This window comes from Aethalodelphis obliquidens, unplaced genomic scaffold, assembly GCF_003676395.1.
Source record: "Aethalodelphis obliquidens isolate GAN/ISIS:26980383/991018 unplaced genomic scaffold, ASM367639v1 scaffold79, whole genome shotgun sequence".
Lineage (NCBI taxonomy): Eukaryota > Metazoa > Chordata > Mammalia > Artiodactyla > Delphinidae > Aethalodelphis > Aethalodelphis obliquidens.
Genome location: NW_020838023.1, coordinates 7,269,108 through 7,286,261, shown reverse-complemented (window position 1 = coordinate 7,286,261; position 17,154 = coordinate 7,269,108). Strand labels below are relative to the sequence as shown.

The following is a 17,154-nucleotide window of genomic DNA, read 5'->3' as shown; positions in this document are numbered from 1 at the left end:
CTACAGGACCTATTTTCCTGCAAATCTAAAGGCTTGGTGTGAAAAATTCAATTATAATCATAAAATGATTGCCTTACGCATTCTTACAAAGGAAACAAGAGGATCTTGAACTAAATGCCCAGTGCTTATTTATCTGGCTATTTCAGTGTACTCTCTTTGAGAACAATGTGTCAGAAGCTCTATATTAGAGTCTATTGTACGGATCTACAGTTAACTAAGTTAAAAATTTATTCTAGCTCTAAACAGAAGCTGAGCAATACCTTGAAAAGCTCCAAAATAATATTTGGAACATTTTTTAATGTTTCTTGCATGAGATTCTACTGACTAATCTATTCCTCACATACAAAACGTAAGTCCGAGGATATGAATCTTTCATGTTGCTGAGAAGCGGCAATAAGTAAGTTTCCTTCTAGAACCTAAAATATGGCGCACTGGACTCACATTCCAGAACTTCTAATTTAGTTAATCCATAGGTGAAGAGTATTTACTATTATCTTCAAGTGAAACACACAAGTTAATCTGACACACTGCATGTATACACGTGCATCAGTATGCTTCCTGGTAATCAGCCATACATAGCAGTGTAAATAGCCAATTAGTCACACAGCTAACCCAAGTTTTTGTAGCTTTTAAATAACTCTTAATAAGTTTTTAAATATATTAATGGTGCTATTCATCTTTTTCATGTATGTAGACATAAGTATTATTATATATGTAAGTTTAATTTTTGCCCAACACAGAATAAATATTCAGAGACAAGACAAATTTTAAAAGTCCAGGCTCCATGTCCATAGTAGTTGGGGAGTTCTTTGCTTCTGACCTCCAGGCTCCAATGGCTTAGAGCTGAGCGCAGCTGTATCCTCAACGTGTACACGCTAAGAGCATGACTTGTGCAGGACACTGCGAAGCTGCAAAGCCCAGCTCTTCTATTTGCTGGCCTTGTGACCCTGGACAAGTTTCTTAATTTCTCTAAGACTTTGTGTGCCCATCTCTAAAATGGGACTAATGATACCCACTCAAGGATTAAATGGTATAATTCATATAAAATACTTATCACGCTACTTGGCATACAGTAAGTGTGCCAAGCTTATTATAAATAAATACTGTTTATTATAATTATTATTATTTACTGAGAAGGCTAAAAGAAAATCAGAATAACACCAATCCAGTGAATATCGCAACAAATTACATAGCTATAAAACTTAGAACCTACTGCCAAGGGATGATTTATCCATCTATCTTGGCAGAAGGAAGCCTGGTGTTAAGGTATTAGAAACAAGGCCAGAGGTTAAAAGACATAACCTAGTTTGACCATTGAAGTAAATACCCTCATTTATAAAATAAGGTAAAGTTTAAAGTCCTCGTTTCAAAACTTCAGAGTAAGTCAAAATGCACTTGTAGCGTTGAAACACAGTATGCCTCTTCCTGGATTTTAGACACAGAAGTTCTGGACCTAAGAATCAGTAAGGTGCCGTACCTTGCCTCGGAGAGTGCACAGACCCGCCAGCTGCTGGGGGGGACACAGCAAGATTTGTGACCTTAGAGGCCCAGCTTGACTTCACAGGCAGCGCGCTGGCTGGGACTGGGAGCCTGGTCTTTCCCCAGCAGGAGGGGCTGCACCCGAACCCAGCTTCCCCTAGGATTGGTGGCCGCCTTTCCCCAGCAGGAGGGGCTGTGACTTCGAACAAGCCCCGGAGGTCTCCAGGTGCTGATGCATCTGGCATTTCCCAGCTCGGACACTTAGGCGCCTGAGTTCACATTATTTGTAACCCAGAGATAAGGCCATGCTCATGCTTGCATTATAGGAAGGTTGTGTAGCCGGGGGTCAGGGTCCCTCCGGTGGAACACAAACACACTGTATGTCAGGCAGCTTCATGCTTATGCCCAACTCTGGGGAATGATGAGAGAATGGAGGACCACATATCCCCTCTTGCTGACCCTTTGTGTTGATGGGCCCCCAGTAAATATGTTCTCTAATCCACACCATAAACCATGGTATTCACCTTCACCCTCCCTCACTACACAAGAAGGACAAAAATGGAAAGGGTTGTAGATGCCCTGATGTACGTCTGTACGAGGTACTGGAAGGCTCAAAACCAGAGAAGCACCCATTCTTTTAAGTCACTAGAATAAGTTCAGCAATGAGAGCTGGACTTCCCTTTTAGAAGGTGTCACCTTTTGCTGACACCTCCCATTCCTAAGTCTAAAGGGCAAAAAGGGTCAGGCCTGCAATCACCTTGACCCTCTTCCAGGAGAATCATCAAGCTGGATGCAGGGGCTCTTAGAGAAGAAAACATCTGCCCTGTGAAAACACATACTTCGCTTGAATAATCCTTCTCCTATGGGAGGCGGAGCAGGTCACACAGATAAGATATGATTCTCAAGGTCTTATGGTGAAATACTGAAATATCTGCATTCCAGTAAATGTGGTTTTAAGTGACACACTGAATATCTCAAATTTAACCTCTGAACATGTCTCTGAATAGACTACCAAATAGTTTTAAATAAGTGTTTTTTCTTTGTTACCTATTGTACTATAATCTCCATGAAGGCCTATCTCCCAGAATTCCCCAAGCAATTTAATTTAGTATCTACTGCTATGCTCTATCAAGAAGAACATTTTTGACTACAAAGTAAAACAAACTGTCATATTTTATTATAGATGGGTGTTCTTTTAAGGAATGCCAGGCTACATTTCAGTAAATTTTTTTTCGCATAAGCTACCAATAAGGACTACGATGATTTCCCCAAATATATATTAGATTCCATAATTATGATTGCAGTACTAAGGGTGGCCTATGCCCTCACCACCCATACATGTAGACGCTCATAAGGAAGTGACTGCGTCCTGGCCACTAGAAGTTTTCTCTGGCAGAGGCTAGAAGGTCAGCTGAGGAGCGTTAGTTGGGTAGGCACAACATCAAAGAACTGAAAATGTCCAGATAATCCCCCAATTCTCACAGGGTTCAAACTCCTCCCTGAATAAACATTCTTTCAGAACTGCTGACAAATAGCCAAACCGACTTCCTCTCCTCCTCTGTGTTCCCCTTTCAGAAATGAAATCATCTAGCAGCAACATAACCACCCGAAGTGGAGCTACAGGAAGACAACTGAAGAGATGCCCTCTAGTTCGTTAAGCTTTTAAACAAGCAAATGGTTTTGTCCCTTGTTAAACAAAATGGCCTGACAAACCCTGATGCATTGGAATTGTGGTTTCTAAGGCATTCCTGGCCCTAACCACTACACCTCCACTTGAGGTATCATAATTGCAAATTATGATAAAGTCCTGAATAATCAGACTCTGCTCTTCTTGGCTTAAAGCCCCGATTACTGCCAAGTCAGCAAATGTTGAACGTGTAGACAAATGCATTGGCTCCAAGCCCAGCTTCTTAGCTTTCATGGACGCTTCTCAATGGGTTTAACTGGAGCTTCTCTCTTTTGTAGCCAACACAGGCATAAGAAAAAATCACAATTTTAAATCACAGTTTCTTGTCAGTACTTGAGGACAAAAGGTTTATTGCATTTGTACACACACCACCCATTCTGAAGAATAAAAGGCTAAACTCATGCAGTGTTCTCCAAGAATAAAACCATCAGAATAAATTGGGATTTATTCCTATTAGTTATCCTTATGGTAAGATGCGGTACAAAATCAATGCCAAAGTTGCTAGTGTAAAGTCAACGCAATGGTGCAATGAGATACCAGCTTAAATCTTACTAACAGTGGTGAAAAATCTGCCTTCTTGATAATCGAAGGTAGCTCCTATTTCCAATTTCTGCAGAGGGGAGGGAAAACATTGACAAAATATATTAAAACACATGACCTGAAAGACCTTTCTTAGTTATGTAAGTAAGGAACATTTTGAGACTTCCTCAGAAAGTCTGCATCTTAATGATTCCTAAAGCAGCCTGCTTAAACAAAGAGAGAACGTTTATACAGCTTTGGCTGGGAGTCTTTCTGGGTGGAGGTGTTACTTGGAAAGACATCAAAACCCAAGTGATGCAAAAATCATTCTTTGCAATTTGAACCTGAGCCACCTGCCATTTTAGTCATCTGTTGAGAGTTCTATTTTACTTCTATTACTGAGCAAACCCTGAACACCAGAGGCATCTCTTCCATTTCAGAGGGCAGTGAGGGGTGAAAGGTGAGGGAGGGAGCCTATGGATGGTGAACAGGTGATCGTCATGATGGGGAAGTTTACAGGGAAAATTACTTTGAAAGCACTAGGGTCCAGGATGTATGCCAATGTCTCCTAACCGCTCCCAAATTGTATCTTCTTTGTGGCTTTTCTGTGAGCACTTTCTTCTTCTCTGTATAAGCTCCCCACCCCTGCAACTTTAAGTTATTTCTCCTAAAATTTGGCCTTAATTACACCATACCCTGTACAATTGTTTTTCCACTGGTTTCTCATCATTGAGCCCAAATTATCATTTGTGGAGGACACTGGGCTTATCTCTGCAACACCCAATGAACCCTTCACCAGAGTATAGCAGCTATGATCCTACCTGTGCCCCTAAGGAGGAGGCAGCGGGCTCCTGCTTGACTTAAGGCAGTCAGGGTAATACCATCCTTCTTGCCACAGTATTGCAGATGGGTAAGCCTAGGGCAACCAGCAAAGGACTTTGTTCTGCTTTAATATCTTGTGAGTCTGTAAGTCAAGATGATCCAAAAACATGAATGCTCAAGACTGCTGTAGATGGTTGATGGCAGCCAGTCCTCTCTTTTCAGTCTGACTGGTGCTAGTGGCTGTCATATGACTGCAAAAGAAGCCTTCATGAAGGCAAAGTTAATGCACAGAGAAAAGTAGAATCAAGAGAACTTAAGAGAAATAGACCTGGAATCCTGATCAAACCTCATGTGAAGTCTACATATCTCTGAAATTTAACATTCCATAAGCCAAGAAATCCCCTTTATTGTTTAAACCACTCTACATGTTGCCCTTTATATACTGCCCCCATATATTATTTAAATGCGTATGTATTTTTCCCCTCTCTACCTGGCTTAGGCTGTGACCTGAAGGCAAGAAGGATGGGCCTTACTGCTTGCTCATTTGCAGAGTTATTTCCCTAGTTGTTTGCACCTAGTAGGAATTCTGAGAGGCCTGGCTTCAAAATCAAGCTCCCATACTTACTACTTATGTGACTTTGGTCAAACTGCTCATGCCTTAGTTTCTTCCAGTTAAAAATAGGGATGACAGAATTATTATCAGAATTCAATAAAACAATATACATGCAAGCTCACAGAACAGGACCTGACATTTTGCTATGATTATTGTTTAGCAAATGCCTGAACTGTCCAACTGTCCCTCACTTTACAATCCACATATAAAAACACAAACCTTGATCACCCTCCTCTACAATGATTATCATCATCTCTAACTCATTTGTACCAAATTTCCCTACAAGTTAGGAGAAGATCTTTGTACTGTACCAAACTACGGCCCCATGCTTGTTAGGGAAGCGTAGGACATTCAAGGCAACCCAGAACCTGAAGACCTGCTTCTGGCCAGGTTTCCCATGATATAAGCTGTTTATCACCTCTCAGACTCATGTCCTAGGTCTCTGGCCTATGTCTTTCTTTTGTCATTGATCCCTCTTGCCCTGCAGGAATTTCTGAGTCAGTGATCTCCCCTGTGCTAGAAGCATGGCTTCCGTTTCTAAGTGTCCTTCTCTGCCATAAATGCATCTTCGACACTCCCCCGTCCTTAGATTTTCAATAATTTCTTTTCCATTTCTCTCCATTATTATACTTACTGAATTATACTGCATCATTAACATATGAATTTATTAAATTATATTTATTATGTATCCATATTTTAAAACAAATTTATTATGCAAAGATATACGAGACAGGAAATTCATGTAATATACGTCACTTGCCCTTTCCCACCCCTGCATCCTTGTAGATTTCACTCCCCTAAGGTATCCACCCCTTCATGAAATTAATTTTGCTTCAGGACAAATATAAATGGAACAAAGGACTCTTGCCTTAAGCACGTCCAGAAATGTTATCTTAAGATTAATATTCTTTTTATTATTTTGCACTTGATTTATTTCACGATTTGGAAATCTTAAACCATAAAAGTGAAAATAAAGTTTCTGATCCACAATAGGCCAAAAGCAGGCTTGAAACTCTGAGAGATACAAGTGATGATGACAGAGGGAAGTCTGGAAAATGAAGGTCCTCCTCTTGTCCCCAGCACCTAACCCAGTGTCTGGCATCTAGATGGACTTTGGAAATTATTCATAGAACTAGTGATGAGACACTGAGAGGACTCCTGCCTGGACATGGCAGGACAGCAGAGCCCTTCATTCTGCTGTTGAAACAGGTGTTGGCTTCGAAAAGTAAAATCCAACCTTTCCTTCAGCTTTGTAACACTTCTGCTGAGTCCTGGAAAGGAAAGGGAGGTAAGAACTCCACAGATGACAATTCTATAGTAGAGTATCATAATTCTAAGGATACAGTATTATTTCAGAAGAAATATAATTACGTATGCACATGGTATCAGTTGGTCATTCACATCTCCTGGATTTCCAGTTACGGGGGTGAATACATTGTTTGAGTCGATTTTCTGTTTCTTGCAGCCAAAAGCATTCAAAGATATCCAGATAGGGGTTTGGGTTTCACAGATGTAGGTCTTAGTCAGTACTCATCAAATGGTGCATTTCATTATACATAAGTTTTATCTCTTAAAAAAAAAAAAGAAACTTGTAGCAACATGAATGGTCCTAGAGAATATCATAGTAAGTGAAGTCAGTCAGACAGAGAAAGACAAATAACATGTGATCTCACTTAGACGTAGAATCTAAAAACATGATACAAACAAACTTATTTACAAAACAGAAATAGACTCAGACATAGAAAAAAACATGGTTACCAAAGGGGAAAGTGGGGAAGAGCGATAAATTAGGAATTTGGGATTAACAGATACACGCTACTATATATAAAATAGATAATTAAGGACCTACTGTATAGCACAGGGAACTATAATCAGTATCTTGTATCACATGCTAAAGCAAGCACGGTGGAATGTTAATTGTGGAATCCAAGCAGGTGGAGAAAAGGACGTTCACTGTAGAATTCTTTACACTTTTCTGTATGTTTGAAAATTTTCGTAATAAAATGTTGGAGGAAAAAGCTCTAGTTCACTCTTGTTCCTTATATTTGAATGTCCTTAAATACTCTGTGATAACTTTTGGCTCTTGTAAGTATGGTAGCAGGATAAGTGTACTTTATCATGGCAACTAAGGTCTATTCATCCTCTCTCATGAAGACAGGTTATATCAGAGTCTACAAAACAGTCATTAATAAAGTAAATTCTTTTTTCCCCAATATTTATTTATTCATAAACATAACACTAATTGCCTGGCATAGTTATAAGTGCTATACAAATATCAACATATCATTCTAAGACCAATTTACTGAAGTGTATTTTCATCACCAGTTTACAGACTAAGAAACTAAGACACAGATTCATGAAATAAGTAACCCAAGGTCATCCAGCTGGTAAATAACAGAATCGGGGTTTAAGCTGAGGCATTCTGATTCCAGTCTATACACTCTTCAGCCCTGTACTTTCAATCCAATATAATCAACATGTGATCCTTTTCAGCAACTTCATCTGTGATCTCTGGTTATTTCAAGAAAACCTTAGAAACCACAAATAAGTCATGCTATTTGGTACAGACCAGTAATGAGCAAATTTTTAAAAATGTATTAATAGTTATCTTTTTATCACTTCATTTGTTGTATCTGTGTTGTGTATATGTGTGCTTCATTTATTGTTTTACTCTTTAATAAGCTTATTTTAGAACAGCTTCGGATTTAGAGAAAAATCGTAAAGATATACCACACACCACTAATATGGCAAATTTGATACAGCTGGTTAATACTGATACAATATTGTTTACTGAAGTTCATACTGTAGTCACTTTTCCTTAGTTTTCTTTTTTTTATTTTTAAAATGTCATTTTACCTTTCTTATTGGAGGATAATTGCTTTATAATGTTGTGTTACTTTCTGCTGTACAATGAAGTGAATCAGCTCTATGTATACCTATATCCCCTCCCTCTTGGACCTCCCTCTCACCCCCCTGCCATCCCACCCATCTAGGTGGTCACAGAGCACTGAGCTGAGCTTACTGTGTGTTATAGCATGTTCTCACTAGCTAGCTATCTTATGCATGGTAGTGTATATATGTCAGTCCTAATCTCCCAATTTGTCCCACCCTCCCCTTCCCCTCTCTGTGTCCACATGTCCATTCTCTACGTCTACGTCTCTATTCCTGCCCTGCTAATAGGTTCATGTGTACCATTTTTCTAGATTCCACATATATGTGTTAATACACGATATCTGTTTTTCTCTTTCTGGCCTACTTCACTTTGCATGACAGACTGCAGGTCCATCCACATCTCTACAAATGACCCAATTTCATTCCTTTTTATGGCTGAGGAATATTCCACTGTATATATGCACCACATCTTCTTTATCCATTCATCTGTCCTTGGACACTTAGGTTGTTTCCATGTCCTGGCTATTGTAAATAGTGCCGCAATGAACATTGGGGTACATGTGTCCTTCTGAATTATGGTTTTCTTAGAAAGTAAATTTTAACAAATGTGAAGGAAAATGAATCATGGTTATGCATCAGATAACTGCCTTAAAACCTCACCTCTAAACTGATTTTTGTTGTCTGTTTTTAAGAAGAAAATAGTACAAGTAGGAGCTCTGGTAAAGTCTTATTTTATCAACCTTCCTATAGCTTAACTAAAGATGATGTAAGAGGCACTTGGCACCTAGATGTAAAATACAGTCATATAGCACCACTGCTTTTTCCAGTGAATACATTCTGTGAAAGTCACTATCATTTATGGAAATGTTAATGACCAAAGGTAAGTAGAACTTTTATAAAAATATTCAGTGAAAACAGGGTGCAAGTTTACCCCATTCTCCTTTCCTCCTGGGGAAGAGGAAAGGAATCGGGAAGCAAAACAGTACTTCTACAATCCAAAAGTTCACGCTTTACTGGACTCAGTATATGTGTCTGAAAATAGTGTGTAAACCGTATAAAAAGAATTGCCTTTTTTTTTTTTGTGGTACGCAGGCCTCTCACTGTTGTGGCCTCTCCCGTTGCGGAGCACAGACTCCGGACGCGCAGGCCCAGTGGCCATGGCTCACAGGCCCAGCCGCTCCGCGGCATGTGGGATCTTCCCGGACTGGGGCACGAACCCGTGTCCCCTGCATCGGCAGGCAGACTCTCAACCACTGCGCCACCAGGGAAGCCCAAGAACTGCATTTTAAATAGAAAACTAACCCAGGATCCTCAACAGAAAATGTGCTAAAACCTTTTCTAGGATGGAAAAAAACAATCCTTTCTTAACGTATCCTTTTTGTAAATTTGCACATTTATACACTGGTTGTTCTTAAACCAGTACCTCATTATATATCTCTACACTAACCCCCTCCCAATCCCCCTTGTTTTTTGTTTGTTTGTTTGTTTTGTGGACACACCACTCATAGTGTATTCCTCCAGAATTTTACAACTTGTTAGAAAATGGCCAACTTCACACATAATGAAAGCACAGGGACTAACCTAACTGTAATGAAAATAGGATAGCATGAAATGAGGCTTTCTCTCTTAACGAGAGAATGTTCATTCTGATCTTTTGTTTCTCACACTTTAAGTCATGATCAGAGAAGCTACTGAGCACTCTGTACTAGGACTGGTCCTTCTGAAGCCTACCTGATCTGCCACAAAGCACAAGGTTCGGTTCTCTGGGGCTGTAACAGTTTCACCACCCAAAGGAGAGCCTCACAGAGCTGGATGATCAAAATAAGGCCAAGACCTAAGTGGGTGCTGAGCCACAGTTTACTTCAATGAAAGGAACCTCTGGGTAAATATCAGAATCAGAAATCTGTAGGTACAAGTGTTGCAGGGAGACCGTGTCATCAGGATTAAAACAAATAACAAACACATACCACCACCAATAACAAAATCACCAGAAGCAGCTAAAGGTTCCAAGTGGAAAGATTTGAGCCTTTCTCTGATGACACTAGCTGCTATCTACCTCCTCTGCAGCTGCCGTGGGCTTCCCCCAGCTGGAGGCCCTGGCATTTGTCCCCTCTTGCCACACCCTAGCAACAGCTGTTATCAGAAAACTGCACAGACAAAAGGATATCTTGTCCCCCACTCCCAGGTGTGTTTTCTTTCTCCATCTCGCCTCTCCTACTCAACCTTAAAAATATTTGGAAAGCTATAGAAAAGTGACTCTTTGTGCAGACGAGAGTAAATTCCTGCTCTCTCTGAACTCTTCCAGTTTGGGGCCATCCCAGCCCTGATGAAAATAGCTCCTGTTGCCCCTGCTGGCACTGCCACGGGAACAGCTGTTTACAAGCAGGCTGTCTGATCCGCTAAGCTCTCTCCCCGCACTCCGTCTCCACTGGTGTTCCCCCAGCATCTAATAATCCATAAAAACAGTCACTGCCATAGGCCTCCAAGTTTGGTTAAAGCTGATAATACGGGGACAAGGATCCCAGATCTGGGACCCATCTCTGCTTGGTAGATAATGAGGAAGAGAGAAAAGTGGGATGACTTACTAGGTAGAAGGAGGGTTGATGAGTGTTTCCTTTGTCTTTTCCTAATCACTAAACTCATAGACACCAACCATTTAAGAGCCGCCACCTAATAAAGGGACGTGAGTTCCTGATCCAAATAAATACAAGAAATTCTAGGAGAGGAGAACAGTCATCCGCCACCTCTCATTCGCTTCTTTTGAGGTGTGTTTATTTAATAACTTATTTTCCGGTTTATTGATTCCAAAGTCGACAGAAGCCAAAACCTAAATATCAGGATTGGCCTTTTAAAAAAGTAACCGCAAACATATTACTCAGAAACAACTAACACTGCACTCATTTCAAAAACAGGTGTACGTCAGGATAAGCGCATGAAGGTGTACAATAATTCCACAATCGTGTACTGAGCACTTACTCAGTGTCTTCCATTTGCATGAGGGTTTTGGCAAGTGACAAAGTACTTTCCCAGGCTCTCTCTCCAGGGAAGAAAGGAGTCTTTACTGAGTTTGCTATGTGCCAGGACTGTGCCTACTGTCCCCACACCCAATGTGTGAAGCAGAAAAGATGTTCGTAGGAACAGGGTCTGTATATGAGAAAAGCCTCTGGTGTAAAGGCAGTTCATCACTCTACACGAGGCTTGTCTGCACTGACTCCAAATACAGTCATTTGCCATTTCCTAAAGTTCTCCCTTTTTCATCTGAACAGGCGGTAATTTCCCAAGGCCAGGATATCCTCTCTGCTTATTAGAAGAATAAAAGCATATTCCTCCTGCTTGGATCCCTACATTTCAGTAGTAGCATCTGGGCAGTAGCTTTCCCTCTATTCCCTTTGGTTACAATGGTTACTTCCATATTAACGGACACCAGTAGGGGCTACCCCCTAAGACATTCTCTAAGCCAATTTTGAAGTTCCTTAAGTTCAAAGTGCAATAAAACAAACTACAGTTGACCCTTGAACAACTGGGATTTGAACTGCTCAGGTCCACTTATACTTGGAGGTTTTCAATATAACTACTACAGTACTACATATTTCATGATTGGTTGGATCTGTGGATGGGGAACCAGGGATGAAGAGAACGTCTGACTATAAAGTCATACTCGGATCTTCAACTGTGCAGAGGGCGGGTGCCGTGACCTGCGCATTGTTCAGGGGTCAGCTGTATTTCTCCTTGTTCTGTTCTGTATCTCTAAATTCCATATCTCATATTTACTTTATTGTAGATTGGCCTTTAGTTCCAGAAGCTGACTTGTACCTTCTATCTGCGTACTGCATTAACATTGGCAAAGCAAATTCAGAAAAGCAACTTAATATTGATTTAACATGTTTTTATGAAAAAGGCAATAGCAAGGCTGTAAGAGTCTGGAAAGGCAGTCTGGTGTAGCAAAAAGGCAATACATCAAACAATCTGAAAGAACGGCAATTTCCTACAACTTAGCTAAAACTCATTGCCTCGTAAATTGCTTTTAGGGACCCACCTTTAATGACTGGATAAGACTGTTGTAATTAGCATATTTAGTCTAGGTAGGTGAGCATAACTGAAAAGCTTGAGGTGTTTTCTCTCTTAATTAAGCATTCCTCATTACATTCTTAATTCTCCCCCTACCCCGCTCCCATCCTCACAGCTGGCAAAATAGTGAACTGTAATTTATCGTGCCATTAAAATGATTACAAATTCAGAATGAGTGGAGTTCAAATTAAGTTTTCAAAACCATATGGCAAGGGAGACCCACTTTAAAAGTTAACGAAGAAACTGACCATTCTATCTTGTAAAAACATAAACACCTCTAGAAATTAATTAGATTTTTCCCAACAGAAGCGAAAAATCATTTGTCTACTTGCTTGTTTGCAAAAGTTCTCATACCAGAATATCACAGTCTTATATATATGATTCAGTTTTACATTGGTCTTACCCTGACACTTCTTAATCCTCTAAATTGTAATCTAGCATTTTGCTTAAGAGCAAGAACTCTCAGCCCTAGCACTTTCTGGCTGAAAAATCTATGGCCAGTTAGCTTACATATTTCATTCCTCAGTTTTCCCATCTGTAAAATGAGGATAACAAGTATATGTTCTACACAGAGTAGCTTAGAAAGCTTAAAGGCATATATATGCTTTTGATAATATATATTTATATATATATTTCTAATAATATATATAAGCACTTGGAAGAGTCTTTGGCAGGTAATATATGCCATATAGGTATTATTGTTATTATTATCATGCCTACCATTACCACAGAGAGAACAGTGAGATTCACTGGTCTTCTTTATTTAAATGCTCTATTACAAACCACTTTCTTGCTAAGTATCTCTGGGATTAATCTATAGAAGAAACAGAAGGTGGATTTTGGATGCTGTAATTAGAATGTCAGTTATGATTGCATGACAAATCTCAAGATAAAAGATTTATATATAAAACATAAAAATAAATAATGATTTAAAAAGTCATCGTATGAAACCTCACTAATACGAAGGATTTTTATATGGTTAATTATCTTCAAATCAGGAATGTTCTGAGACAATTTTCTGGACTATTTACGGTATATTTTCTCTGTGCTGTATCAAGAATGATACCATAAAAAGATATATATAAAATATCAGTCCCATCTGGCGTGGTAGTCATGTGTTATCAAGTTAATGATAAAATTCATCACATTCTTTGGCCAATCCAAAAAGAAAGCATAAAGTTTATTTTAAAAGTTTTAATATTTTGTCTTTCATCACTCTAATGTGTCATCCAAATGCATTTTTGTAGTAGTTTTACTGAGATATAATTCACACACCACATAATTCACCCATTTGCTGTATATAATTCAATGGTTTTTAAGCATATCCACAGAGTTATGATATCATCACCACAATCAAGTTGAGAACATTTTCATCATCCCCAAAAGAAACTCTACACCCATCAGCAATCACCCTCCATTCCCCCTCCCCACTGCCACTGGCAACCACTTTCTGTCTCCACAGATTTGCCTATTCTGGACGTTTCATATAAATGGAGTCATATTGGGTTGGCCAAAAAGTTGTTCGGGTTTTTCCGTAACATGGAAAACCCGAACGAACTTTTTGGCCAACCTCCTAATATATGCCTTTTTGTGTCTGCCTTCTTTCACTTAGCATCATGTTTTTAAGGTGCATCCATGTTGTAGTATATATCAGTACTTTATTCCTTTTTATTGCTGAATAATACTCCCTTGTATGAATAGACCACACATTATTTACCCATTCATCAGTTGGTGGGCATTTGAGTTGGTTCTGGTTTTGGCTATTATATAAAATGCTGCTGTGAAAATTTGTGTACAAATTTTTATGTAGACATATGTTTTTGTTTCTCTTGAATACATACCTAGGAGTAAAACTGCTGGGTCGCATGGTAATTCTATGTTTAGTCTTTGAGGAAATACCAGAATGATTTCCAAAGTGGCTGCATCATTTTACCTTTCCACCAGCAGTGTATAAGGGTTCCAGTTTCCCTGCATCCTTGCCAACAGTTCTCATTATCTGTCTTTTTGATTATAGCCATCCTGGGGATGTGAAGTGGTATCCAAATGCAGTTTTAAGATACAAAGACACTCAGATACATTGAGCAAGGAAGTAAAATCTTTTACGACAAGGGAAAGCACAAAGAGATTAGGAAAAGGATCCTGCAGTCAGGCTGGAGAAGAAAGCAGGAGATGTTTTTAAATGTTACTCAATTTCATATCCTTATGCAACCAGCTGCCCTTACCAAAATGTCAGGATTATGGAGCCAACCCCCAATTTCACATCTGAAGTTTATAATAATCATAGCAACAACTACTCTTGACTTATTGATTTATTTTACAAAGTTCCTTCCCATGTTATACCCCATTTGCTCCAACACCACAGATCTTACATGGGAGGATATTATTATTCCCATTCTGCAGGCACAGTCGCTGAGGCCCAGAGTGGCTAACTGACTTGCCCAAGCAAAAGTAGTTCAAAACAAATACATACATCCATATATACATCCATAAATAAATATTAAATTAATAAAATTCACAGAGCTGGACCTGGAAGCCAAATTTTGTATTTCAAATCCCAATCCTGGTGTCTCCTTTCCTTACCACCTTCATTCACCTCATCTTTGATGACCCAGAAAGCAATGGAAAGGAAAGAGAAGGCAGAGAGGAGGAATTGTCTGTGTGTCTGTGAGTGTGTGAGTGTGTGTGTGTGTGTGTGTGTATAGCAATTAGAGGCAGGAGGCCTGCACATCACAAAGTCCCCACAATCCACCTGTGAGAAAGCAGTTAGGGATGTGAAATCATGTTGTGACAGTGACAGCCAGGAGGGCTGCATCCCTACTCCTTTAAGAGAGGTTCTTCCAGTAACCAAGAAGCTAGTGGCATACATGGCCACTTAACCCTAAATTCTGAATATTACATTATCTGTATTTACAACAGTATATTTAATTACATACACTAGTTATTCAAATATTCGAGTAATCACTATACACTCTGTACTCAGCACAGTGCAAAGATGGTAGAGGTTTTTAAGAAGCAATGATGACAGTTCCCCAAAGTAAAATTAAGTAACTAACATTTACTAAGCCTTTTACATGTAGCACCTCCTCATTTAATCCTCACAAAATTCCTGCAAGAGAAGCAAAACGGAGGCACAGAGAAGTTAAGTAAATTGTCCGCAAGTCACAGGGCTAATAAATGGTGGAGACAGAATAAGAACCCAGATAGCCTGTGTTCTTAACCACCAACCAATCCTTTCTGCTAGATCTTGCTCAGCTGGAAGTCACCTGTGGTGACACACAGAGACCAATAACACTCGTTAATTCCAACAACCATTTGTTGAATGCTCTTCAATACATGAAGCCCAGGGGAAAACTCTCACAACAACCTATGAAGTGCTATCTTCATTGCCTTTCTACAGATGAGGAAACAGGCTCAGAGAAGTGAATTAACTTGTCCAAAGTCACAGAACTATAATAACTAAGGCTGGCATGGTGCATACTATATCCCAGGCACTGATCTAAGCACTAACTCATCTAATTAATCTTCATCACAATACAGACGTAGGCTCCATTATTACCCATCATTCTTAGTTAAGTAACTTGTCCAAGGTCCCACACTAGTAAGTAGCAAACCCAGATTCACTCTGGTTTTAAAGTCCTCCTCAAAACAACTTAATGTTAACTCTTGGCAACAAAGTGGCTGAGCAGAAATTCAAACCCAGGTCTATATAACCCGAGTGCGAGACAGCCCTCTATCTTCTTACCGACACACTAAGCCTAGTCCTCAAACTTGCTGCCGTGCAGAGGGGTGCCTGGGAAGAGGAGAAGTGCTCTGGGGACTTCCCCAACCAAGGAAGGGGTATTTAAGCATCTCAAAGGAGAAAGTGCTTTCTGGACAAACAGAGGCACCCTGCAGTTTATCATTTTAAAGGAAGTGAAACGTACCCAATTGAAGAGCAGATAAATTATTAAAGTGTTTCAAGGTGAATCAGAAAAGCTTTGATTTTTTTCAGTTAGAAAATCTCTTGATGGAAAAGCTTTTATTCCCTTTAATTCTGACTATACATTAAAAAATCACCAAGGGATAGAAATGCGCAATTTGCCTCTTGTAACTTGTAACTAAATTAATTCTGACCTCCAATATTTACTTTCTCAACCTAAGGGCAGCAAGCAGGGTGGTTACCAAACCTTTAGGGATCGTTGCAAGAGTCTCTCTCCTTCGGGTCCTGAAACACAGCATTTTAGAAACCAAAACGAGCCTGGAGATTCAGGCCAAGAACTAGAAGTAAGAGGCAAGCGCACCGTTGCGATGGGACAGGGGCCGGCATGCAAGTTTTGGCTCAACCACTGTAAAGCCAAGGGGTTTTTCCCCCTGGCAAACTGATTAATGACCACAAGACGCAGCTGCGGAACCGGTCATACCATAAGGAGAATTCTCAAACATGAATCCAAGAAGGACCAGGATAGGATGGAAATGATAAAGTGGGCGGGAGGGGGTCCTGAATCTGGGGGTAACTGCCTGTCCTGGACGCAGTGACACACATCAAGTCCCAATTCTTGCAGCAGCCGGGGGCCAATGGACCCTGCTGCCTAAAATGTGCGCGCTGGGGGAGCTGGCAGCAGGGTGGCGGGACAAGGTGCCTCCACGCCCCCTTGCGGACCCAAATAATGACGGATGAGTATGTGCCAATTAAGTGATAGGTACAGTGTTCCAGAAATGTTCTCAGTTTAGCCCCCACCACAACCATTCAAGGAAGTTGCCGTGATCAGCCCCATTTTACAGATGAAAATACTGAGGCTCAGGGGAGTGAAGCCAGACTTGCAAGCCAAAAGTAAAACCTTAAGTGAAAGGGATTTGGTCTGGCTCCTTTCATCTAGGAGTAAAGGGGCTGGGGTTGGGGCCGGCGGGGGGCCCGGCGGGGGGCCCTTCACCCGCTCCTCTTGCTCTCTGAGCGGAGGAGGAGCTAGCTGTCAGCCAGGAGGCCTGGCAGCTCCCGGGTGCCCGGGCAAAAGGGCGCGCGCGGTCGGCAGCAACGCGTCTGCGGGGCGCACGGCTGCAGCAGCTGGGCGAGGGCGCAGCAAGCCCCGCGCGCCCG

The 17,154-nt window shown here is 40.6% G+C and overlaps 1 protein-coding gene and 1 long non-coding RNA gene across 4 annotated transcripts in view; both read right to left on the bottom strand.

Annotated features, from left to right (window-relative positions):
• DEPTOR (DEP domain containing MTOR interacting protein) overlaps positions 1–17,154 on the bottom strand; it is a 142,963-nt gene that overhangs the window by 125,334 nt on the left and 475 nt on the right. The gene's annotated exons all lie outside the window — the stretch shown is intronic.
• LOC113612588 (uncharacterized) lies at positions 6,038–16,801 on the bottom strand. The gene is made up of 2 exons (XR_003429887.1): positions 16,247–16,801; positions 6,038–6,391 (listed from the first exon to the last, which is right to left on the bottom strand). It is a non-coding gene; the product is annotated as an uncharacterized LOC113612588 (long non-coding RNA).